At 41.3% G+C, this 25,596-nt stretch overlaps 1 protein-coding gene across 30 annotated transcripts in view; it reads left to right on the plus strand.

Moving 5' to 3' along the window:
* Positions 1-25,596, plus strand: part of LOC128929302 (uncharacterized) — a 397,062-nt gene that overhangs the window by 182,932 nt on the left and 188,534 nt on the right. For 4 of the 30 annotated variants that reach the window (XM_078345946.1, XM_078345947.1, XM_078345949.1 and 1 more), the window contains exon 4: positions 3,669-3,731. The exons of 24 other annotated variants lie outside the window; for them this stretch is intronic. The gene's annotated coding sequence lies outside the window, so the exon portion shown is untranslated. Of the gene's footprint in view, positions 1-3,668; positions 3,732-19,540; positions 19,652-25,596 lie in introns of those variants that run through there. 2 more of the 30 variants (XM_078345948.1, XM_054243040.2) reach the window with 1 other exon arrangement.

A 25,596-nucleotide genomic window follows, 5' to 3' on the forward strand; every position in this document is an offset into this window, starting at 1 on the left:
ATCTTGTCATTCTGATATGTGGATATGAACTATCACTAGAGTTTTAATTTGCATTTCTATTGTAATGAGTGAGACTGGACTTTTTCATATGTTTAAGAATTCTATATCTTCCTATGAACTATTTCTTAATTATTTTCCAATTTTTCTATTGAACTTTTAGTTTTTCCTTATATTTTCTTATATCTAATAAATTAGGAAAATGAGTCTGTTCTCTATTCTATATAATGTTAATACTTTTTCTTAGATGCCCATTATAGTAATACTTGTTATTTTTTCCCACAGATTAAAATATTGTTTAAATAAATATATTGATAGCTTTTATAATCACTGGATTTTATGTCATACTTAGCAAGGTCTTCCACTCTCTACAGTGTATATAAGCTAGACACAGTGGCTTGTGCCTATAGTCCCAGCTACATGACAGGACTGTTTGAAGCCAGAAGTTCAAGACTAGCCTGGGAAACAGCAAGATCCCATCTGTCGGTGCAGAAAAAATGCATGGTAGCATGGTGCCTGTAGTTTCAGATACTTAGAAGGCTGAGGCAAGAGGATGGCTTGAGCCCAAGAGTTTGAGACCAGCCTGGGCAATATAAGAAGACTCTCACTCTCTCTCTCTCTAAACACACACACACACACACACACACACACACACATTTTCTTCAGCCCTTCTCTGATTTCTTTCCTTTTCTTTCTCTACTGTTTTTTAATGTTTACTGAACAATCCATTTGATGCCACTGATCAGCAATGCCACTTTAATAGTAGACTAAATATGTGTATATTTAGATGTATTTTTGGACTGGATTATAGTCCAATTATTTGTCTGTCTATTGATATGCCGGTACCACACTATTTTAATTTCTAATTTCTTCGTAATGTATTATCCAATAGGACTAGGTCTCATTCAATACTTTTCTATTTTACAATTTTCCCTGGCCATTATTTCTTCCCAGTTCTTACATATGAACTTTCTATCAGTTTATCTAGCTCCAATAAAACAAATCCTGAGGCCTGGCATGTTGCTTATGCCTGCAATCCCAGCACTTTGGGAGGCTGAGGTGGACAGATCACTTGAGGTCAGGAGTTCAAGACCAGCCTAGCCAACATGGTGAAACTCCATCGCTCCTAACAAATACAAATATTAGGCAGGCATCGTGGCACATGCCTATAGTCACAGCCACTCAAGAGGTGAGGCAGAAGAATCACTTGGACCAAGGAGACCAAGGTTGCAGTGAGCCAAGATCCCTCCACTGCACTCCAGCCTAAGCCACATAGCCAGACTCCATCTCAAAAAAAAAAAATCCTGTGACTATTTTAATTACAATTATATTAATTGTCTACATTAAATTAAGGACAACTGATATAATTATGAGTCTTTCTAAAAATAAAGTATGTTTTCATTTGGTCAATTCATATTTTGAATCTCTCAGTAACATTTAAAAATGTTCTTTACACAAATCGTGCACATTTCTTGTTTAAGCCTAGTTTTTAGTTATTTCATGTTTTTTCTTTGATGTTTAGAAAAAGATCTTTCTTTTCATTATAAAATTTAACTTGTTGAGATTCATATGTATGAGACTTATTGATTTTTGTATGTTAAATCTGTATTCAGTATTCTCTTTTCCAGGAAAGACCAATGGATGGCCCCATGATATAGCAGTATAGAAAGTCACAAGGGAAGTAGGAGGAAAGGATACAGACATATTTGCCAATTTAAGAATATCAGGTTTCTCCTTCAGACCCTGAATCTTAAACGGTATTTTTTTATGACTAAGCAAAAAAAAAAAAATCTAGATAGTAATCTTATTTGACAAACTAAAAATATGAATGATTCCAAAGGGTTTAGACAAATTCACAATTTATAGCTCAATAAAGAAGAAAATGATGTAATGTGTTTTGCCCAGCATTTGAAGCTTTCCCTTGGAGGGCCCAGCTTCCTGGCCTGCTCATCTCCTCATAAACTCCAGCTTCCCTGCATCACCTCCCATACCCAGTCATGGTGGTCTCCTTCCTGTACCTGATCCCCACTACCACTGCTGGGTGTGCCCACAAAGCTGCACTTGTGTACCACTGCTTGTAGTACCTCTGTTAGGACAGAGTCCTGCTAAGTCCTCTGTGACTCATTTGTGTACACTTATCCTATGTCTTTGAGACATAGTCCTTGAGACTACTCCGTAATTGTTGCATTGGACTGTAAATAATTACCAGATTTCGGAGTCGAACATTTCAATCTTCAAGTTCCATCTATGCCAATTCTGGATAAGTTCAGCTTAGATACATTCTAAGAGCTTCGGTTTTTCTCCTATATAGACTGAGGGCAATATGTGACCTATCTCTCACCCATGGTCATTGTCAGGATTAAGTATTCCTTAAAATATATCTAAACTATAAAGTAGTATCCAAATAGCACCTGTAAGGAATAACCTACAGACTAAAAATCACTCTACAAAGAGAAAGGAACAGAGCTCTTTTCCCTCTTACTCTGGGATGGATTCAGAAAGGTGACAGAGAGGAGTCATTGTTCTCCTTTTGTTATTCAACTGATAGGGTCAGGCAGGCAGTAGTCTGCATTCCTCTGCCAAGAATAGTAAACAGGCATTGTCATGAGTGCCAATGCTAAACTAATTATGAACGCCTGCCTGAACACTGTGTTAGGAGTCTGAAGACCCATCTGAGTAGAGCAGTCAGATGCTGCGATCAGTTAGTAATGCTGCATGAGCATGACAAGGAGGATGGCAGCACTAATGCCACACGTCTGCTTTTCTGTCCTCAGTTTTGGGTTCCCATCATGGGAAAGCAGTATTTGACCTGCTACCACTATTGACCTTGTGATAGTTTTCCAATTTGCTCCATCTCCATGGCCTGATTGTGTCTTAATACTGATTTCAGTTTTATTTGTTCCTTCAGTCTTTGACTAGAAATATAGGCCACCCCTTTAGGGAATTCATCTCAATGGGCACATTTCATCATATCAGCAATGATCTATTGTTCTTACAATGTTCAGGACACTCTGTGCTGGGGGCATGGGAAAACCAATGGCATTTATTGATACCTCCCACATGCCAGGCACTGTATCAGGCACTTTATGAGGTATTCGTTGTTGTTTTCCCCCACATCCTCAAAAACATCTACAAAGTTAAGTCTTATTCTGGCCATTTTACAAATAAGGAAACTAAAATTATTGAGGTCAAGCAGAACTTTTTCACTATAGTGAAAAGTGAACTGTCTCATCCTCAAGGGGCCTCTGACTATGCTATACCCATTCCTCCACTACCAACCTAGAGGAGCTTATTGACTGCTGGGTCAGCTGACATACAAGTCCTCTCCCTGAGAATACTGGAGTAATCCCAACGCCTGCACCAGACCTTCCAGTTAGGAGACTTTCCGTTGTCTTGGCATAGCAGAGAGAGACCGCTAACCCAGAATAAGCCTTAGGGCCTTTGCAAGATTTCCTGATAGTCTAAATTTATACTGCAGAAGCCCCAAGCAGCTTTTTTATTTACAACACTCTGGATTTCAATCTCTTAGTTACGTTACTCCCAATTAAGCTGGTGTATGCTCACAAAGCATCATTATGTGTTTTAATGACAGAGCATTTTGAATTAATTATATGCAGACATTTTATAACATATTCTAGTTGCCTCACTAAAATTGGCACTGCTTTTTATAGATATACAAATGAGTATGGCTATGCTATTGAAGTTTCATTCCTGAGAGATATCCCCTACTGAAGGTAAGATATACATGTTTCCACATGTATGCTTTTAAAATTCTGTGATTTAACAGTTACTTGCTCTCAGTAAACATTTAACTGACAGATAAGCCCTCATGTCTCTATCTCATGAAGCTGAATAAATTAGCCTGAATAAATTAAATCATATTCATACATTTATTAATTACATTAGCTTTGCTGGTTATTGGTGATGGATGGGGTTAAAGGTAGGTCATCATTTCACAGTAGCCACTACTATATTTGAGTAAGGGAGGTGATTAAAGTTTTCAAAAAAAAAAAAAAAAAACTAGAGGGATTTATATTTTAGCTGGAGTTAATTCCATGGTGAATCAAGTGACAAAAATACTCAGCTCTCCCTGAGGCAAACGAGGTTACTATGACCTCTTTCAAGTCATTAAGTGGTTCCTGGAAGTATAATTTTATATAACATTTTATCTTATTTTACTCCCAGAGTGCTTGTCTTTCCTGAGACTATTAAGCAGGTTTTCCTACACCTATTCTCTCCCCTTCTGCACCATTTCAGTGTCTAATCCTATGTATCAGGTTTCTATTGCTCCCACACTGCTCACTTCCACTCCCCAATCTTGTCACCCTCTGCCCAACCCCAGCCTCTCTATTCTTCACCCTCGCACCCCAACCCCCAGGATCCCCATTCTCCCTCCCACGAATAGTACCTTGAGGCTTGACGTTCCTGCACCATAACCCCACCACCAAAACTCATCTGTCCTGTATCCTATTCTTTCCGGATTCCCCTCTCTAACAGAAAAATTCCGACCAATAAGTTAATGCTAGTATAGGTCGTTGGTGATAGGTCAATGCGTTACATTTCAACAAACAATTTTACATTGTGGCTACAGGAAAGCAAGATGAATGAGAAGTCGTCTCCACTTTCTCATTTTTTTCCGAGTCAAAATAACAAAATGACTCATGCAATGTGATCATCCACTCAGTCTTGACTTCAAATGAACTTGACTCTCCAAAATTAAATCTACCTTGGAAGGACAATGATCAGCTGCTACCAGCAGAGTTACTTGAAAGGAATATGCTGCCAATTCTGAAAGTAAATTCTAAAAGAGATAATCGCTTTAGTTGAAATAACACAGGCTTTGGCACATCTGGACAGATGGGCTGAAATCTAAGTTTGCTGGATGGCTAATATTAAGTGACTCAAAATATTTCTAAGTCTCAGATTTCTCATCTGTGTACAGGGAATAAAATTACCCACCTCATAGATTTACAGCAGATAGAAGTGTCTCGAATAATGCCCTTTCTTCTTAACAAAATATTTCAAGCAAGACAGCATCTTAAATAAGTGTAGTTTCCTGAGTTGACCCTCCTTTTTATAATTATGTCATTGTAAGTTTGTTTAAACATTACTTTTTTGAGAGACAGTGCCTCTCTATGTTGCCCAGGCTGAGCTCAAACTCTTGGAATCAAGGAATCCTCCCACCTTGGCCTCCTGAGTAACCGGGACTACAAGCACATACCACTGCACTTGGCTTAGAGAACAGGTTTTAAAAGGTGATATTTCTTTGTAGTTATGCCTCCTACGAGTGGCCAAAGACCCATATGTTGTCAATGTGCCACTAAACTGCAAATTCAAAAAATCACTAACTGATCTGAAAGCTCCGCACAAAGCAGAATAGCTGAAATTCTTTGAGCCCCTGAATATTGGGACTGAAAGGTAGTAGTAAAATATCAAGCCTGCATCTCAGGTTTCCCCTGGGTGAATCCAGGTATGAGCAGTTCTCTGCTATCAAGTCAAGGTCAAGGTCAGGTTGGTATAATCCACGCTAGTGGAGGTGAAGAATTTAGGTTTGGAGCTTTTTGGATACATCCTCAGTGACCACACGAGGGCTAATAACTTTTAAAGATTTAATGAAGGGCAAGGGAACTGCTTTTTCAGGGCATAGTCCTGTTGTGTTTTGATACTATCTGGAGAGCTTACCAGTGATAAGTGGAAAATTCCATTTCAGCCTCTAACTATCTTGGGGCAAGTTGCTGAAAATTCTCAAGGCTCGGTTTTCACATTGTGAGAGTAATAACTTTATAGAGCTGTTATGAGAAATGACAGCGTGATTGGTTGGTTCATTAAAGCAGGGGTCCCCAACTCCAAGGCCATGGACTGGTACCTGTCCGTGGCCCATTAGGATCTAGGTGGCACAGCAGGAAGTGAGCAGCAGGTCCGCAGAATTACTGCATGAGCTCCACCTCCCGTCAGATCAGCAGCAACAGCATTGGATTCTCACAGGAGCATGACTCCCCTATTGTGAACTGCGCATGTGAGGGATCAAGGCTGCCCTCCTTATGAGACTCTAACTAATCCCTGATCATCTGAGATGGAACAGTTTCATCCTGAAACCATCCTTGCCTCCCACTCTGTGGAAAAATTGTCTTCCACAAAATCAGTCTCTGGTGCCAGAAAGGTTGAGGACTGCTACATTAGAGGACATAACAAACCTGTCTAAAGCAGGAAGTATAGCCCCTGGTACATAATAAGTGGTCAGGGAACCCTGGTTTCCTTTTTGCATCCAGTCCTAACTCACATTCATGATCAATTTTACTTCTAGCCAAATAAATCTACATCCACTGATACAATTTTAGAGGTAATAGGAAATTCCCAGAAAAATAAAACAATCTACCAAATCATGGCTGATTTGCACATTCTTTTTCATGGGAGTCACTCATCTGACTCACTCCTTTATTTCACTTAAAATTCTGTGCTTATGTCCTCCTCCTCAGAGACATCTTCCCTGCCCACCCTATCTAAGATAATTCCACTTCATATCACTCTTGATCTCCTTATCCTGCTTATTTTTCACAGCATTTATCACTACCTGAAATTAACATACATGTATTTATTTATTTCCTACCTTACTCCACTAATATGTAGGCTCAGTAATGGCAAAAATTTTGTCCATCTTGTTCATGGCTGTTCTTCTAGCATAATATTCAAAAGAGCATCTGGAACTAGGTGTGGTGGCTCATACCTGTAATCCTAACACTTTGGGAGGCCAAGGCAGGAGGATCACTTGAGCGCAGGAGCTTGAGACCAGCCCTGACAACTTGGCAACAGCTATCTCTACAAAAAAAAAAAAAAAAAAGCTAAGCACATAATACATGCCTTTAGTCCTAGCTACTCTGGAAGCTGAGGCAGGAGAATTGCTTGAACCCAAGAAGTCAAGGCTGCAGTGAGCTGTGATTGCACCACTGCACTCCATCCTCAGCAACAAAGCAAGACCCTGCCTCAAAAAAAATAAAATAAAATAAAGCAGTGCCTGAACACATTTGATAGGTGCTTAAGTATTTGTTAATAAACAGTTTTTAAAATATTTATTAAAATTATATTTTTAAGGTATAAAATGTGATGTTTTGATATATTAGTACATATACATAGGAAATTACTGCAGTCAAGATAATTAACATTTTACGTGTGTATTTCTAGAATACAGTACTAACTATATTCCCCATGCCATACATTAGCTCTTTAGAACTTATGAATCCTACATAGTAACTTTGTACTTTTTGACTAATATCTTCTCATTTTCTACCATCTTTCACCTCTGGTAACCACCATTCTACTCTTTGCTTCTATGAAATTAAATTTTTTTATTTCACCTATGAGTGAAATCACACAGTATTTTTCTTCCTGGGTAGGGGTTATTTCACTTAGCATAATGTCCTCCAGCTTGATCCATATTGTTGCAAAAGGCAGGATTTTCTTTCTTTTTTTTTTAAGGCTGAATAATATCCCATTGTGTGTGTATGTGTATCAATTTTTTTATCTATTCATCTATCAGCAGACACTATGTTGTTTCCATATCTTGGTTATTGTGAACAGTGCTACAACAAACATGGGAATGAAGAATGGCATTAGTGATTTCATTTCCTTTGGGTATATACTCAGAAGTGAGATTGCCGGATTATATGATGAAAATAGTTTTATTTTTAATTTTTTGAGGAACTGCTATACTGTTTTCCATGACTGTACACTTGTTATCTTAGGACTTTTTGATAACAGCCATCCTAACAAGTGTGAGGTAATATCTCACTGTGGTTTTGATTTGCATTTTGCTGATGATTAGTGATGTTAAGCACCTTTTCATACATCTATTTGGCCAACACCTAGAACCTAGAACCATAAAACTCCTAAAAGAAGCAAAAGGAACAAGCTCACTCCCTCTCTCTTTTTTTTTTTTTTTTTTTTGAGGCAGAGTCTCATTCTGTCACCAAGGCTGGAGTGCAGTGGTGCCATCATGGCTTGCCGCAGCCCTGACTTCCCTGGCTTGAGTTCATTCAGTGGCATGAATATGACTTGCCGAAGCCTCGACCGCCTGGGCTCAAGCCATTCTTCCACTTCAGCCATTTATATCTCTGGGACTATGGTTTGTGCCACCACACCCAGCTAATTTTTTGCTATTTTTGTAGAGATGGGGTCTAGCCATGTTTCCTAGGCTGGTCTTAAACTCCTGGACTCAACTGATCCTCCTACCTGTTAGTGCTGGGATTACAAGTATGAGCCACCATGCCCAGCCAAGAACAAGCTCCTTGACATTGGTCTCGGCAATGATTTTTGGCTATGACACAAAAAGTACAAGCAACAACAGCAAAAATATACAAGTGGGATTATATCAAACTAAAAAGCTCTGCACAGCAAACTAAACAATCCTGTGTGAAAAGGCAACCTATGAAATGAGATAAAATATTTGAAAACCGTATATCTGATAAGGGTTAAGATCTAAATTATATAAGGAACTCAGTCTACTCAACTGCAAAAAATAAATAACCTGATAACAAAAATAGGTGAAGGACTTGAATAAACATTTTTCCAAATAAGTGATGTTTTAAATTCTACAACCAGCCTTAATTTCTTTCTCTTAATGCTTTATTTTTAACAGGAACTGTAATACATCAAGCACTTACTTGATCCCTTATCGCTTTATGTGTGTAACTAATTTAATCTTCTGAACACCCTGACAGAGTCTCTGTCCTAACTCAGGGCTCCTTTAGCCCTGTAGGCCTCAATCTTCAGTATTCATCTTTTCATTGCCCAATTTTAACATGAATCCTGCTAAGTCAGTTTAGTAAGAATGCTTCACCCTTAATATCTGATCATCCTTGATATCTGATCAAATTCCTTATCTCCCACTATCCCCAAGTGATATCCGATCACTTTAGTAAGAATGCTTTTAGGTTATTTAGCCAGAATCCTCCCTTACTCCTGGTGATTAAAAAAAAAAAAAAAAAAAAAAACAGTCAAACTCTTTGAAACATTTGAAGGGATTTACTTTTACTCTGAACCAAATACGAGTGACCAAGGCCCCAGGCACAGTCTCAACAGGTCCCAAGGACATGTGTCCATGGTGGTTGGGTTACAGCTTGATACATTTCAGGGAGACAAACTACAAGTAGAGATATAAATCCATACATGTAAGGTATACATTGATTCAGACTGGAAAGGTGAGACATCTCAAAGCAGGGGCTTCCACCATCATAGGTGGAGTTAAAGGTTTTTCTGGTGGCAATTGGTTAAAAAAATTAAGCTCTGCCTAAAGAGCTGAGACCAGCAGAAAGTTGTCTGTGGCTGATATAAAGGGAATTATGGAAGCCAAGTTTCTTGTCATGTAGATGAAGTCTCCAGGTTAGCAGGTTTCAGGGAACAGATGGTAAATATCTCTTGTTAGACCCTAAAAGGTGCTACACTCTTAGTTAACTCTCTCCTGGGTTGGGAAAAGATATGGAAAGGGAAGGGGTTTCTCTGCAGAATGTAGATTTTCTCCACAAGAGACAGCTTTGCAGGGCTATTTCAGAATATGTCAAATAAATATATTTGGGGGCCAGGCACAGTGGTTCACACACCTATAATCTCAAACTTTGGGAGGCCAAGGCAGGTGGATCACCTGAGGTCAGAAGCTTGAGACCAGCCTGGTTAACATGGCAAAACCCTATCTATATTAAAAATAAAAAGATTAGCTGAGCATGGTGGGAGGTGCCTGTAATCCCAGCTACTTGGGAGGCTGAGGCAGGGAGAATTGCTTGAACCCAGCAGGTGGAGGTTGCAATGAGCAGAGTTCACACCACTGCACTCCAGCCTGGGTAACAGAGCAAGACTCCATCTCAAAAAAAAAAAAAAAGTACATTTTGGGGTAAAATACCTCAATTTCTTTCAGGGCTTGCTACCTGTTATGTGAATAGTAGACTCAGGTTAGAATTTGGTATCTTATTACTACAAAGAGGCTGTTTTGTCAGTCTTAAGATCTCTGTTTTAATGTTAATGCTGGTAAATTGTGCCTGAATTACAAAGGAATGAGGGTATAATGAGGTATGATCTCCCTTTCTATCATGGCCTGAACTTGTTTATCAGGTTTACTTTGGAATACCTTTGGCCAAGAGAAGCTTCCATTCAGTTGGTTGTTGAGCTTAGAATTTTATTTTTGGCTTATGCCCCCGATGTTTTCTCCTAGTAATTTTTCATCCACTGACTACTACACCCTGCTCTTTGGCTGTACATCCTCACCTGTGCTTGCTGTATTCAGAATTGACTGTAGTGCTATACTAGGTTAGAAACATTTTCCCCTATTGCAATAGTTCCTAATTAAAATTTGCTTTTACAACTTTAATTACTATGCACCTCTAGTTGTTTTTGGGTTTTTTTGGCAGTCCTTTATGAGACAGAAACAATTATGATCCCATAATATAGGTGAGGAAACTAAGGTTTAGAGAGGGGAAGTCTTTCCCAAAGGCAGAATTGCAGAGGCAGTTGATCCTAGGTTACTGGACTATATAATTATCTGCACCTCTAATTTCCCCCCACCCCATCTTGCTTTTACACTTAAATAAGCCTAATGAGATATTGCAGCATTTTGCCAAATGATGTTCCACCCTGTTATCATTTCACAGCCAGATCTTTCTTTCTCCTTAATGCTGAGATGTTTTCTCTCTGCAATTTACCATCTCCAAGACAGTGTCGCTCTGGGGAATTGGTGGTTTGACAGTATTTTCCTTGGGTGTAAAAGAGGTCAGTCAAACACAGGATAAGAAATTGCCAGAGGTTGTATTGTTGTTGTTGTCGTTGTTGACTCCAGCCTTATTTCTTTTTACATTAGTGAAAGTTGAGGAAAAGTGCTAGATGATTGAATTTGGATATCACCTGTGCAATCACAGCACTCAGCAGGACAAACCACAGCCAGCATGTCACTATAATCGCAGCAAATAGGACATGGATGTTTAGCAAAGGAAAGAATAAGAATAACAAGGCACTAGATTGGCTCTACATGTAGGTGGAAGAAAGATGACTTCCATGTTTTAATTTGGGAGCTAATACAGACTGCTTGTTTCAAACAATCAGTCTTAAATCTTAGTTTGAGATTTCCCCATTAGTGTCATTTCACTTCCAGGAAGAGATTGTCTCCTAAAGTCTCCCTTGCTTGAGATGGCAGGAAGGCCACATTAAGCGTGGATTAGCTCACTGTTGCTATAGCAACTAGAAGCAAGGCCCTCGGGGAATGAAACATTGTGCAGGTAAATTTTCATGAGGAGAAAATGGACAGAGTGAGAAGTTAGACAAGGTGGCACCATAATGGGTAGCCCTGGGCAGCCATGGGGCAGGCATCTAAAAAACAAAAAGCTTCTTTTCATTTTAGTCAGGTACAATCTTAAATTTCTCCATCACCAAGTTAGGCATTGCAACCTTGAAATGGCTGGCTATTGTTCTCTTTAACCATGCATGGATTTTTAAAACTCTCAGCCTCTTCATCTCTAGTCCATTTCCAAGGCAAATGTAATTTAAGTTTCCTGAGCAACAAGAAAAATATTGGAATCTGCCTCCAGCCTTGTATATGGAATGCAAAGACAACTGACCAGATATCAGGATCTTTCTTATTATGTTCCCAGATACTCATGTAGCACAATAGATTGTAGGAGTGAATAGATTGTAGTTCTAAACAAATAATAAATACATGAAATTTTAAGAAAGTCATTATCTTTCCAATGAAGGTTTCCAATGCAAAAGTAAATCTTATACATATAACATCACAGAGCAGGGAGGAACCTTAAAGGTCTTCTAATTCTATCCCCTCCTTTTACAGAGGAGAGGACTGAGAGCCAGAGAGTTTAATTATGTCCTCTAGCCATCTGATCACTCTGTCATTTCTAATTATTGCTAAGAAAAAAATCCAGAGATTCCCAGTGCCTTCCATTTGTGTGCACTAAAAAAATCAGTTTGCCTATGAGGAGGAAATGTCAGCATCAAGGCCAAGAATATTCGATTTGTTAATACAAATAATAAGAGCTGACATGTATTGATCACTTAACATGTGCCAGGCATGGGGCTAAATGCTTTACAACTTGTATTTTACTTAACTCCCAAATAGCCCTGTATAGTTGTTTACCCCATTTTACAGATAAAGCATCAGAGCTGAGAGAAGCTAAGTAACTTGTTTATCGTTGAACAACTATCAAGGAAAGACTCAAGATCTGACTCACAGTTATTGTTTCTTACCATAACTCTAAACCCTATTTGTTGGCTATTTACATGTCTCTCTTTCCTGTAAGAAAACCAGGAATCAATAATTAACTGCATTCATGAATTTAATGGCTCCCTCTAACAGCTAAAGCCACATCCAAGGGAAGTCATCTAACTCTAACCATCTCATCATATTCCCTAAGAACATCTTAGAGAAATTATTTTTTTTTTGTTATAAATGTAAATTATATTCAGTACACAAAATTTTAAAACAGACAGCATAAAGAAGAAAATTAAAATTTCCTGTAATTACACAAAGAATCACATGCAAGAAAATCTTTGTTTTATACTTCTACCTTAAAAACCACTATATTCCTCGCAAAGTTTAGCAATAGCCTTTAGTATTTTCTACATATGTTACTTTCCTCGGGGATATTCATTTAGTGAACCACCGTTGCCAAACATTATTTACTTTAGTTCATTCATTTGCTCAATGAAGATCTATTGCTCAAATGTCTACTCTGTGCCAGGCACTCTGCTAGTTACTAGAACTCACTGATGGTGACAGATAGACCCAGGTCCTGGCCTCATGGAACCTACAGATTCCTTCTCTGAAATAAATTTTCAGTGCATTTCACCTTAATTAGCTTCAAAAGATACAGATGCTTTCAGTTCATATGCCCAGCTAATTTTTTCCCTCAATGTGATAGATGAAGGCTGATATGAAGACAGGTCTTATGGTATCTTAACTGACACAAAGCAATTAGAAATTATTTTAAATTGGGCTGGGTACAGTGGCTCATGTCTGTAATCCCAGTGCTTTAGGAGGCCAAAGTGGGAGACTTGCTTGAGGCAGGAGTTTGAGACCAGCCTGAGCAACATAACAAGACCCTGTCTCTACAGAAAAAAATCAAAACCAGCCAGGCATGGTGGCACACATCTGTAGTCCCAGTTACTGAGGAGGCTGAGGTGAGAAGAATTGCCTGAGTTCAGGAGGTGGAGGTTGTAATGAACTGTCATCACAACACTGTACTCCCGCCTGAGTGATGGAGATGGAAGAAAAAGAAAAGGAAAGACAATAAAAGAAGAAAGAACAAACTTAAAATTGCAGGTCTTATCAAGAGAGAAAACAGTAAGGCTGAGTGCTAAGACAAGTCCTAACACGTGTGATGTGTTATTTACTGAGAATGATGGCAAGGAAAACTGCGCTGGCCCCCCAAGTGGAAAACTGGGGATTTTCCGCTTGGGAGGCCAACACAGTTTTCCTTGCCATCATACATATACATATGCTATTTTAGTAAACAGTATGTGTATATCATACACCGATTTAACTAGTTCTTTAAGCATGGGATATGTGACCCTGTCTCCGTGGCTCCCTCGTAGACAATGCTTTCTGGTTTTGCCCCCGTGGCTCCCTCGTGGAGAATGCTGTCTGGTTTGACTTTGATAGGTGGTAAGCAGGCACCACTGCCTGCCTAATTTATCTTGGCTCTAGGAGAAAACACAGAACACCTGCCTGTTGATAATAATCACCTGTTCAGAGAGAATAAATACGTGGGTGTAGAGGCTGCATGAAGCTTTCAGCTCAGAAGGCTGTTTGCCCTCAGTTGCACTCTCTATTTATTTCTTAATACTTTCAACGCCGCCTGGGTTGGGGTCTCCATAACCCAGCTGGTCTCTGTAGATGAACTTTTAGGAACTTCCTACCTTAAAGATTCTTCTTGTCTAGAACTTTAAACATCCTCTTGATAGTAAGTTGGCAGCCTCCTGAAGAGGGATTAGGAAGGGGCCTTTGTGCTTGGAATTTCTGTAGCCTAGACGAAATTTGCCTTTAGTCAAGCTGCTGAAGTGACTGAAATGTGAGACTAAAACTCATGCTAAACCACACATGACAGGGCCTCCTTTCCTGTGACCAGGTGTCATGGGTTGTGGCTACCAGAAGCCAAAAGTCTGTGGGGATGGAGAAGAGGCTTCATAAGTCGGGGGCGGGGGGCTCTGTCTTCATTTCCTATGGCTGCTATAATTGCAACAAACTTAATAACTTAAAGCAACACACTTATTTTCTTATGGTTCTAGAAGTCGTTACTCAAGCAGAGTTAGCAGGCAAATTGAGCTCTATTAAATGTCTGCATTAGAAAGAAAGGCAATGCTCTCCTGTTTCCAGACATTAAGGAAAACTTTTCCTACCGTATTCCAGCAATAAAATGACCTAAGGCCTAGAAAACCACTTGAGCTCAATTTCTGGAGCTGGCAAAATCCTTGGAGAGACGTAGCAGTGAAGCAGATCCTTCAGTTTTCCTCTTTTCTATCTGAAGACTTTGGGGATTCTACCTGGTCTGTGCCTTCAGCTCCTCGTCCAGAGGTGCCTGCCGGATGGTACGGGCTCTTTCCCCTTTTTCTTCAACAGGACTTCTATGCTTCGAATTCTTGAACTAGATGCGCAGCCCCACCCCCAACTTCTGCTTTTTCAATTCTGTAGCTCTCCTCTATCTTCCTCAAACCAGAATTTTCCTAGGCCCCTAAGAGCACCCTCCCCAGGGAACACTTGATAATGCTGTCATTCTTCAAAGCCAGGGGGAAGAAACACAAGCTCAACCGTCCCTCTTTTTTCACCTCGTGATTTCCACTCGCAATAAGCAGCCTTAGGTTATTGTCAGATAACCTAAGATAACAGAGAGCCCTCTGTGCTCTGACAATTATTTTTCCATTAACGCCTCTGCCTGGCATAATTCGGGACTGTACTCCGACTCCATAAAATAGCTCCCCCAGCGCGCTCAGGCACTGGCTTGCTTTACACCAAGCTTGTTAGGAAGGAGGAAAACCCAACTCAAAACAGCTCAGCCACAGGTTAGCGAGCCAATCGGAACATGGGAGGAGGGAGAAACCAGCAGGCGCTCGCTTTTTATTAAACGATTTACATTTTCGCAGCTGATTCCCCCAAATTTCAGATGGATCACAGGGAGATTTTTTTTTTCCACTGTGGACCAAAGCCATCTGGAGCTTGCAAAATCCTGGAAGACACCGATTCAAAAGATCTCTTCCGTCTCCCTATTTGACTTCTGTCTCACGCCTCTGTTCCAGTCAACCCAGCTGTACGCTCTGCAGCGAAGCACATTCATCCCGCTTTGTGTCAGGATCTCGGGCTTCAGAGGGGGCTTTTCAGCTTGGATACGAACCAATTGATTGCCTTCCTGCAAGGTTCCCGCACGGGAACGCCCACCTGAGCGCTTGCTCTTCAGCGGCAAGTGCCGGTGCCTGCCTGGGTTGAAGTCAAGCGCACAGGGGTCTGAGCTGCCTGCAGAAACCCACCGCACTGTGTCACCACCCACTAGGCCAGCGGGTCGGACCAAGAGAACAGCCTGTAGCTGGGAGGGAGGAGCCGAGAACCTCTGAATAGGAGAGCTGTGAACCTGCGGGCAGAGGAGGTTACAGGGATGCTGAGAAGGCGCAGGACTCCAGGCAGGGCATCCGTGACTCAGCAGAGTTTAATGGCAGAGCTCTGCGGGGTGTGAGTACAGAACCGCAGGCTGGGACCCTCACAATTACCATGGAACTTATGCATTCGGCCTTTATCATTAGAAAATTCCAGGTTCTAGATTTTCATTTTTAAAACTTCTTGAATTTCTTAGGAAAACGCAAAAGAATACAAATCTGTGCTATATCCTCCAGTCAGAAGACGCTACTAACGTTGTGCAATGTATCAAGTCTTATTTTGAAACCGTAAATGAAGGAAAGCACAACCCAAAAAGGTGGACGCTACTTTGCTCCCTTTATCCTTCCTCCCTAATCCCTTCCCCCGGCCCAGAAACCACTTGTAACACCTGAACTCACTTCCTTCTAATCACATTGACTCCTACCCATACAATACACTAACATAGGGAATATGTAACTTGGGGGTATGTATTTAATAACTGGTATCACTGAGCTTTTCTGCAGACTTTTTTCCACTCCATATTTGTGAGGCTTTGCTGATTCCATGTTCTATCTACAGAGATCTAGTTCACTCATTTTAAGCATTATATGGCATTGGGTCCCATGATTTCTAAGTCCCCACCTGGCCCTAACACTATGCCAGTGGTTCTTGAGCTGTATATTAAAATCACCTGGGGTGCCTGGGTGATGTTAATGCAGGCGCCTGGCTCTGTTCTAGTGTGAAATCACTGGTCTAGGGATGGGCTGGACATCGCTTGTTAGAAATCTTCTTAGATGGATTTGGTATGTAATTAGGATTGAGAACGCTATCCCCTCTGGATCCTGATTCCTGGAAGAATTGCCAATGCCCACTATGCCTCTCCTGGGTACAACTAGGTTTAAATCTTCCAACGGATTTATATCGATATGAATTTTCTAGGGATACTCCCTGAAATCTGATAGCTATGTCCCAGGGGTGGCAAAAGTCTCTCTCCCTTTATCTTACTAAGTGAAAGGTGCTTGGGAGCCCTAGTAATAATCGGCCTACCTTCACCTCTGTTCCCTGAAAAAATGGAGATGTTCCTATTGATGAGACTATCAGGGGGACTGTTGGGTAAGAAAGAAAACCTGGGAGAGTAGAATGTGAAGGGAATTTGAATTACTCTTTTTTGGTTGTGTTGCAGCCTGAGAAGAAACTGTCGGGTAGTTCTGCAGAAAACTGTTTCTGCCATCTTCCTTCCCTCTCCCTCATTTTGCTTGTGCTAGGCTCAGCCTCCCCACAGAAAGACATTTATTAAACTCCCATTTTTAGCTTTGCTGGAGAGAAGGATGGTGAAAACCTGGGCTCCCTCACTGGGAGGGACAGAGTTCAGGCACTAGGTGACCTTGATCTTTTATATCCTTGTTTTTTTTTTTTTTTTTTTCTGTATGCTAGCCACAGAGGAAATTACCTGGAAAGAATTACATAATAAAGTGTAGCTTAACTCCCTGCCCTTCTTTAATGCATTCAAATATTTACCAAGTGCTTAGTAGATGCTAGCCACTGTCCTAAGTCATTGCGATCCCATGGGCCCAACAATTGGACTTTACCCTCCAGTTTGGGATATAGGCTAGTAAGCAGACAGCTAAACAATATGTAGAAAATGTGCTGCAGCAGAGGGAAACACAAGGTACTCTGGAAAAGCAGAAGAGACTAGAAAGAGGAAAATCAGGTTTTTGTGGTCTCGGGAACACCCTACAGGGGCAGCTCTCAAACGTGAGTGTGCTTAGGATCACCTGGGGGGACTTAAAATACAGCCTGCTGACCCTTAGAGTATCTGACTCAATAGGTATAGTTTGATACCTGAGAGTTTGCATTTCTAGCAAATTCCCAGGCCATACTGATGCTGCAGGTCTGGAGATCACGCTTTGAGAACCACTGTCTTGGAGGAACTGAAGTCTCAGCCTTTGCTACTCAAAGTATGCTCTGCAGATGAGCAATATCACAGTATGGGCCTCACCTAGGAGCTTATTAGAAATGCAGAATTTCAATTCTTATCCCAGATGTACCAAGTCAGAATCTGCATCAGGATGATCAGGTTAATTCTTATAAACAGTGAAACACTGGTTCTCAAACTTGCCTGCACACTGAAATCACCTGGGGAGTTTAATCAAATCCCCATCCATGGATTCCCTTCCTAGAGATTGACTTAATTGGTACAGGAGATGAAAAGCTCTGAGGTTTCTAATGTGCAGTATACTTTAAGAACCACTCGACCGGGCGCGGTGGATCACGAGGTCAACAGATCGAGACCATCCTGGTCAACATGGTGAAACCCCGTCTCTACTAAAAATTACAAAAAATTAGCTGGGCACGGTGGTGCGTGCCTGTAATCCCAGCTACTCAGGAGGCTGAGGCAGGAGAATTGCCTGAACCCAGGGAGCGGAGGTTGCGGTGAGCCGAGATTGCGCCATTGCACTCCAGCCTGGGTAACAAGAGCGAAACTCCGTCTCCCAAAAAAAAAAAGAACCACTCACCTAAGGTAAATGCATCCTGAGTAACAGCGCCACAAAGAAAGGAAGAGTGTTAAACGGGCAACAGAATGTGCAGAGGCTCAGTGGCAAGAGAACAAAATGGTTTAGTGAATGGAGTGGGGCGGGGGGTGCATTGAGCTCGGTATACAGTTAGAGGGTAAGTGATGGGTTTTGAGGCTAGGGGTTTTTCCCTGATAATAGAACACACTCAATTTGCGTTTTAAAAATCAGTTTGTTGACCATGTGGAAATACACTTGGTGTGGAAAATGCCTGGTGTTAAGGTTGAAATTTGACTAAAACATTGTTGCTCTTACTGAGAATTACTCATTTCTGGGAACAGCGCTCTTAGATAAGGGCTAAAGGATAGGGGTGAAGGCAAAGAAAAACGATACTGAAGGGTAGCAGAATATGCCACCTTAAAATATGCCACTTTAACATAATTTTGAGCTGAAGCTCATTGAGAAGCAGATACAAGAAAAGCTTTGTGCCTAAAACCAGGACATAAATTTATGAAGGTGTTCCCCTTCCCCTCTACCTGAAAGACAGAAATTAATCACTAAGACAACTCTAGATCTTTGTCAACCCAGAGGCAGACCTTGTTAAAAACAACCCTTATTTTAGATTAGTTCCCCTAACATGTTTACCTTTCCATAATTTACCAGTGCCTAGAAGCTCAGTCCTTTTCCCTTGTCTACATATTGTTCTTAAGATGCTATAGAAGCCCAAATTCTAACTATCCCTTTAAGTTACTCACTGCTGAGTATTTCCATGGACAGGGGCTTTGAATATACTAATTTTTTCTTCTAGTTAATCTGACTCTTGTCAGTCTAGTTTACAGGCCCCCAGAAGGAGAAGCAAAGGGGGGGGGGTAGAGGAAGAAGATAGTGTTTCTTCGTCTGTAATACCAACCAATCTATAAGGTTTCATTTTAGCACTTTGGTTTTCGTTGTTTGGTTTAACCAATATTTACCAAGCATTATGTACCAAGCCCACTGCTGCAGGAGCTGAATCCAGAGCCCTAATACCCTCCCTTAGCAAAGAGTTGAAAGTTGGGGGAACTCGGACAAGTAATTTTTCTAAAAAGCATTAGTCTGAGTCTGGTTGAAAATTTGACAGTGCTGTTTAATGGGAGGATTCTGTGCCATCCAACTCCACTTAAGCCCTTAGCTAAGCCATCAAATGGCCCCATTCAGGCTGCAGCTGCAGGATTCCTGAGGCCATGCCAGTGGGCCCCAGGAATGCAAACGAGGGCTCCGTCTTGGCTTCTGACATCCTGTGAGCTTTGAGGAAGAACAAGTAAGCATTTGTTAGAGAAGGCCCACAAAGGCACCACAGGAGAGGGAATTGAATGCCCCATGGGATTCCAGGCCAAATGCAAAAGGCTGGTGTAATCTCTGCCACCACAGCTTGTGTGACCTCACTTGCTTGCTGGCAGTGGAGGCAGCTGATGGCCCAGCCTGCTGAGGCAGGGTCCCTAAACAGAGCAGGGGTGGCAGCTCTTCAGGAATAGTCTGTACTGTTTCCCACCAGGTAAGGACTATATGAAGCCAAGCCCTGTTAAGGAAGCAAAGACTTTGAAAGGCAAGGGAGAGGAATAAAAGCATTTTTTTCTTTTTTTTTTCTTTTCCTGGAATCTCTGGGCCATTCCTCCCCATCTGTACCCAAGAGGGAGGTAGTGGAAAAAACACGGGTTGCAGGTAGAAGAGCCTTAAAAGGCCTACAGAAAACAGAAAATCAAACCATTTCTAGATCATTCTTTAAAATTCAGTTCTCCCAGTAACTCGGATATTGTCAATTTGCTCTTGAAGTCTGATTTTGCTAGTTACCAATGCTTTTATTACCCATCACAGAACAGCACCCCTAATGGCACTCTGGCTATCGGCACTTGTACATATTATAGGGTGACTTAGAACACGCATATAGAACAGCATTATTCAGCCTCGGCACTGCTGATGTTTTGGACCACATAATTGCTTTGTTGTGGGGGCTATTCTGGGCATATTATGTTTACTAGGAACTTGGTTTCTACTCGGTAGATGCCAATAGCTCCCCTCATGGTAATGCTGTTGAAAATATCTCCAAGGATTACCAGCTGTCCCCTGGGGACAAAATTGTCCTCCATTAGGAACCACCAGTACAGAGTAAAGGTGGAAGATGATTGTTTTGAAATCCTTCAAGGGAACAACAGAGGAATTGTTAGTCTTTGTTGCTTACAATTAGTAGCTTCCTTACAGAAATATTCTTTAATACCCGTAGAGTTGATGATTTTTAACTCCAACATAAAGTCCTACATACTAAGAAAACAGCAAGCCAGTTATCATTGGTTGTTGGGCTGATTTGACTGAATCAGTTTGTTGATGTTCACTGGACAATTGTCTTTGCTTTGACTATGCTTAGTATTCTAGGTGCTCATGCAGTCCACACACTGTCAGAATAATGCCCAAAAGATTGCCTCTGAGAGGGCTTTAATGGTGTCACACGGGAAAAATAATGGGGCTGTAGAACACAGAAGTTATTTTCAGCTGGACCCTAAGTTGGAAAAAATACTGTAAGAACAACCTTGCATGGTTGGCTAATGAGAAAGTTTTCCCAAACTTGCATGGTTGGCTAATGGGTAACAGAAATGGAAAGAGGTTGTCTGACACATTAAGGATGATGTAAAATTGTTTTTCCATGAAGATGGTGATCTTAGAACACTTAGAGAAACAGCTGATCTTATGCACAGGTTGAGCAGGGAGCCACCAGGGCATTGATTTTTAAGAACACCTAAGAATTCTCCATCCTTGGCTTTAGATTTCCACTACAGCATCACTCCTATGAACTACTCAAAATGCATTGAATTTACAGAGTGCTTAAGTTTATCAAGCACTTTCACATGCCCTTCTACATCTGGACCTCACTAATCTGTAAAGTATAAAGAATAGACAGTGGGGACTTAAACCTATGTTTATAATGAGGATTTTAAAGCTGAAAGCTCAAGGTCACATAGCCAAAACTCAAGTTGTCTTCCAAGGCCTCTTTCCATTATGCTGCTTGATAGGTAGGTACAATGGCTAGGTAGGGAAGGTTGGCTCTGGGTGTGCCTTTTAGACTTCTCTCAGCATGATCGCTTGGATAGATTAAGCAGATTAGAGACTTGCCAGAAAAAAAAACTGGTGTCAAAGGACAAATGTACATCTTATGGAAGTATCTATTTTGGCCAGAAGAGGAAGATCGGCATGAGTAGGGAATTCTGATAGGCACATGGGGTCTAGAACTTGGTGTATGACGCTGATGGATAAAAGCATGTGACCGGAGACTATGACCAATCTTGGAAAAAGGACTGTATCCAGCAGGTGACACCAAAGGCTAAGTGTCCATTATGCCTTTCAGCCAAGGGTAATCTGAGGATGGCATTTTACTGTTTCTTAAGGGAATTGACTTTCCTGAAAGTGTCCATTTTAGCAAGCTGAGAAATTCCTGGGCATTCAACTAGATTCTTTATTCACCTTGCTTCTCTTGCTTGCTTTAATGTGCAGTGTAGAGAAAATTAGATCTCACTGGTAATTAGAGGTGGGTTCAACTCACTGCCCTGGTAGGTCTGTGTCACAGCTCTCATGTGACCTTCAGCCTTTGAGTTTGCTTTATAACTGAGGGAGACTTCTTGAAATAAGTCCCTCCTAGCTCTAACATTTTCTGCTCCGATGGAACAAAATGTAGAAAATCATTCTTGTTCCCGTCTATAGCCGACCTTTCAAAGTCATCTAGCAGTGACATGTGCTCCCATTTTGTCTGTCTAGAAGCTCCTGGGCATGTGCAGAGGAAATTCCATTGCTCTGATCATCAGTTCCTTTGGGAAAGCACTATGACCTTCATCTTGATTTCTGCTGCTGCTTTCCCTTACCCTCAGCATTCCAGTGACAATAGTCACTGTTCTGAAGTTCCTTCTTCAGATAGCCAAAGAACCCTTCAGGCTCCTTTCTGAAGTCTTTCCTTGGACCTCTTGGAAGCCATAACTTGGCCTTAATACCATGAGGTATACCAGAGATTTTTTTCACTATTACTTTGTGTTGGCTAATAAGTCACTTATGTAGAATGGAAACACTTTGAGTGGAGAAGAAAGACGGTAGAGTTTAACTATTGCACTGAGTTGTCCAGGGAGCCAGTGGTTACATGTAATGTGTGGGAAGGTCACCTCTCCTGTTTCTTCCAGAGGGAAAAACAATTTTGTGAACAATAGCACCATCATAATTGTCGCCAGTGGTGGGCATTGCAGGCCAGGAAGGTGTAAGGTATAGTGTGGGGGAGCGTTTTGACCCACTGAGTCAGGCTGGCCCTGAGCATTCTGCTTCAATTAGAACCCATTTTCACTAGAATCAATCTGGCCAACCTACTGTTGAGTCCTTATTTTTAATTTATTTTGCTGCTTAGGGGTGGGGCATGGCTCAATTGTTAAAATGAGTGTCGTGAATTTTATGTGTGACTATGTACGAAACCGTAATGTGATTACATCTGGAACATAAATGTGAACACTAATAAGAACCTGACTCTGCCTTCACATTTCTGAATAGATCCTCAAAGTAACCTACACTTAGACGCGTGGTTAGATCAAGCAAGGAGATAGCTAAAAACATAAATGTGGCTGGCCTCTGCATTCTGCTAAACTACAGCCAGGTCCCTGAAAATTGTTCTTGATTTTTTTTGGGGGGGTTGACTGCTATGTATGTCACTACAAGCTAAATGAAAAATTCTAGTAGCCCCAAAGCATCTCTAGTTTCTCACACACAGAAATGCATTATGTAAATGTGCTTAGCTTTACATCAAGGCAGTGAAGGGAAAGTCACTGATTCTGGATTTCGCATGCTTTAAGCAAATATCGAGGTACATAATACTATTCTGGGCATTTAAAACAAAACTAGGCACAGGGACAGTGAACTAGTTACGTGAGTTCAGATATAACTATCTACCTTCAACTTCAGGGCCATTGCAAGATATTCAGTAGATTGCACACCTAACCTCACTTTGAAAATTGACTGCTTGACTTCAGCCTGTAATTCTTCAAACGCTAATACCTGTCTTGGTTTTACAGCCAGAAAATCCATAATGGCATGTTATTTGTTCCCTCTACTAAGTGGAAACACTCTGGGAGCTAATTCATAGTGTCGTTGGCTAAGCAGCCATGTTATTGAAGAGCCCAGATAATCGGAGAAAAACTGCTTAATTGACATGGAACCATGATGAATGAGGGTTTGGTAGACAAAATAAGGGGTGGCACAGGCCCCTTATGCCAGCTCCATGTTTCTTTTGGTTCACCATGTTGCAATTCTTGCACTGAAAATGGCAATCCCAGTGTGACACGCAGCTAGCTAGCTCTGATTACTTTTAAGGAGAATAAATCAAACAGTATGCAGACATGAGAGAAGCTGTTGTCACTGACAGGCTACTTGCCACCATATTGAGTGTTGGCCCTTAATCCCCAAAATGTAGTGCATATCCTTTGGATCTAATCAAAGCTAATATTCATGATCATGTTCTGCTCATCCACTTTTTTGGGGCTTGGAACATAAGACTTCAAAGTATGGCACCTTGGCACATTGTAGTCCAGTCCTTTGAACTGAAGGGAAGGACATTGGAAGGGCCTCAGAAGCAAGTTCTCTATGACCTTCTCCTGCCTTCCTTTCTCCTATCCCTTTACTCCCCAAAAGAAAGACCTAGGAAGTAGAATTCCTCTTCCCTAAGGCGAGTTATGGGAACTAGAATTCCTATGTTCCCAAAGCAAGCCATAAAATCTGGAAAAGCTATTCTTCCCCTTCTTATGTTACTGGAGGCAAATCCATATCTATAGGGGTCTACAGCAATCTCAATTCTTGCCTCAGAAGAAAGTATTCAACCGAGGAGCATAAGGCAGGAGGAGACTGAGGCAAGCTGTAGAGCAGGAGTGAAAGTTAAAAAGCTTTAGATCAGAAATGAAAGGAAGTGAAGTACACTTGGAAGAGGGCCATGCAGGCAACTTGAGAGGATCAAGTGTGCAGTTTGACCTTTTGACTTTGGGGTTTCATACTTCTGGTGTCTTACATGACTCCTCCTGATTCTTCCTTTAGAACAGGCTGTCCATGTATGCAGTAGCCTGCTAGCACCTGGGTGGAGAACATGCACAGTGTGTTTACTAGAGTTGTACGCATGTTCACTTGATCTGTTCTTCCCTTACCAGTCTAGCATTCCTAGAAGATTATATAAGTTAAACTGCCATTTTGCCTCTTCACATGCATGTTTGAGCCCACCTACCAAACTCCTGAAATCTTGAGAAAGTGCCACTCACTGGTTTTGGGTTTTTTCTGTTGGGAAACTGTCCTTCCCAGGCGCCAGTTATGACAAATTATCTTAGTTAACAGCCTGACCATCACCTGATGGTCACCTGACATTCCATTCCTCGTGTGTGTATGTGGGCCGAGGTGAGCCCTCTCCTGCCCTGCTCATGCCTGAATAGATACCTACTGAAATCTCGAAGGCCCTCATTCCAGAGGGGTTCTGTCCCATACCTGGGAAGGATGAGTGCTGCAGAGGCCAAGAGGAATCTGAACAGACAGGCCATTCTTGGTTCTCCACCTGAGCCTTACTAGCATTAGATCATACCCTTTTTTGCTGGAGCAAATTTCTACATAGCTTTCTATTCAACAAACCTAAGCATAAAGTTTTCTCGGCCAGGCGTGGTGGCTCATGCTTGTAATACCAGCACTTTGGGAGGCTAAGGTGGCCAGATCACAAAGTCATGAGTTTGATACCAGCCTGACCAACATGGTTGAAACCATGTCTCTACTAAAAATAAAAAAATTAGCTAGGCGTGGTTATGCTTGCCTGTAGTCCCAGCTACTCGGGAGGCTGCAGCAGGAGAACCACTTGAATCCAGGAGGCAGAGGTTGCGTTGAGCCAAGATCATGCCACTGCACTCCAGCCTGGGCAAAGAGCAAGACACCATCTCAAAAAAAAAAATCAGTTCTCTGGGTCTTTGGGTCTTCCTTTTTAAAGCTTCCTGTAATGTAAAACTTTGATTAAATTTATTTTCTCTTGTTAATCTTTTGTTAGAAGTGTTAGCTGTGACCCTTATGGCCGAGGAAAGTTTTACTCCTGCAACTTCCCAGTCAAAATGAGCCCATTCTTTTATTGTTGTACCATGCTTCTTTACTCACCAGGATACCTGCTAACTAATCTGATAAAAAATCACCCTTAACATCATGGAGAAATCGAGACTTCTATGAAATCTGTGTTCTCCTTTGCACAGTCTATAGCCTCCCCCCACCCCCATGAAATCTGGTTTCCTCATCTTGGACCATTCCCTTCCTGCGTCAATGCCATAGTGATTCCAGCTGCTTTTAGCTTCTATACTGCTCTTTCCCCTCTTTCCCTACGTAGTTTCACACCTGTTTCTACTGCCTGAACCACTTCTCTCCCCAACTAATTTCCTGTCTGTTAAGCCAGCCCTGTCATTCTCATACCTC

This window comes from Callithrix jacchus, chromosome 12 (genome assembly GCF_049354715.1).
Source record: "Callithrix jacchus isolate 240 chromosome 12, calJac240_pri, whole genome shotgun sequence".
In the NCBI taxonomy this organism is placed as follows: Eukaryota; Metazoa; Chordata; class Mammalia; order Primates; family Cebidae; genus Callithrix; species Callithrix jacchus.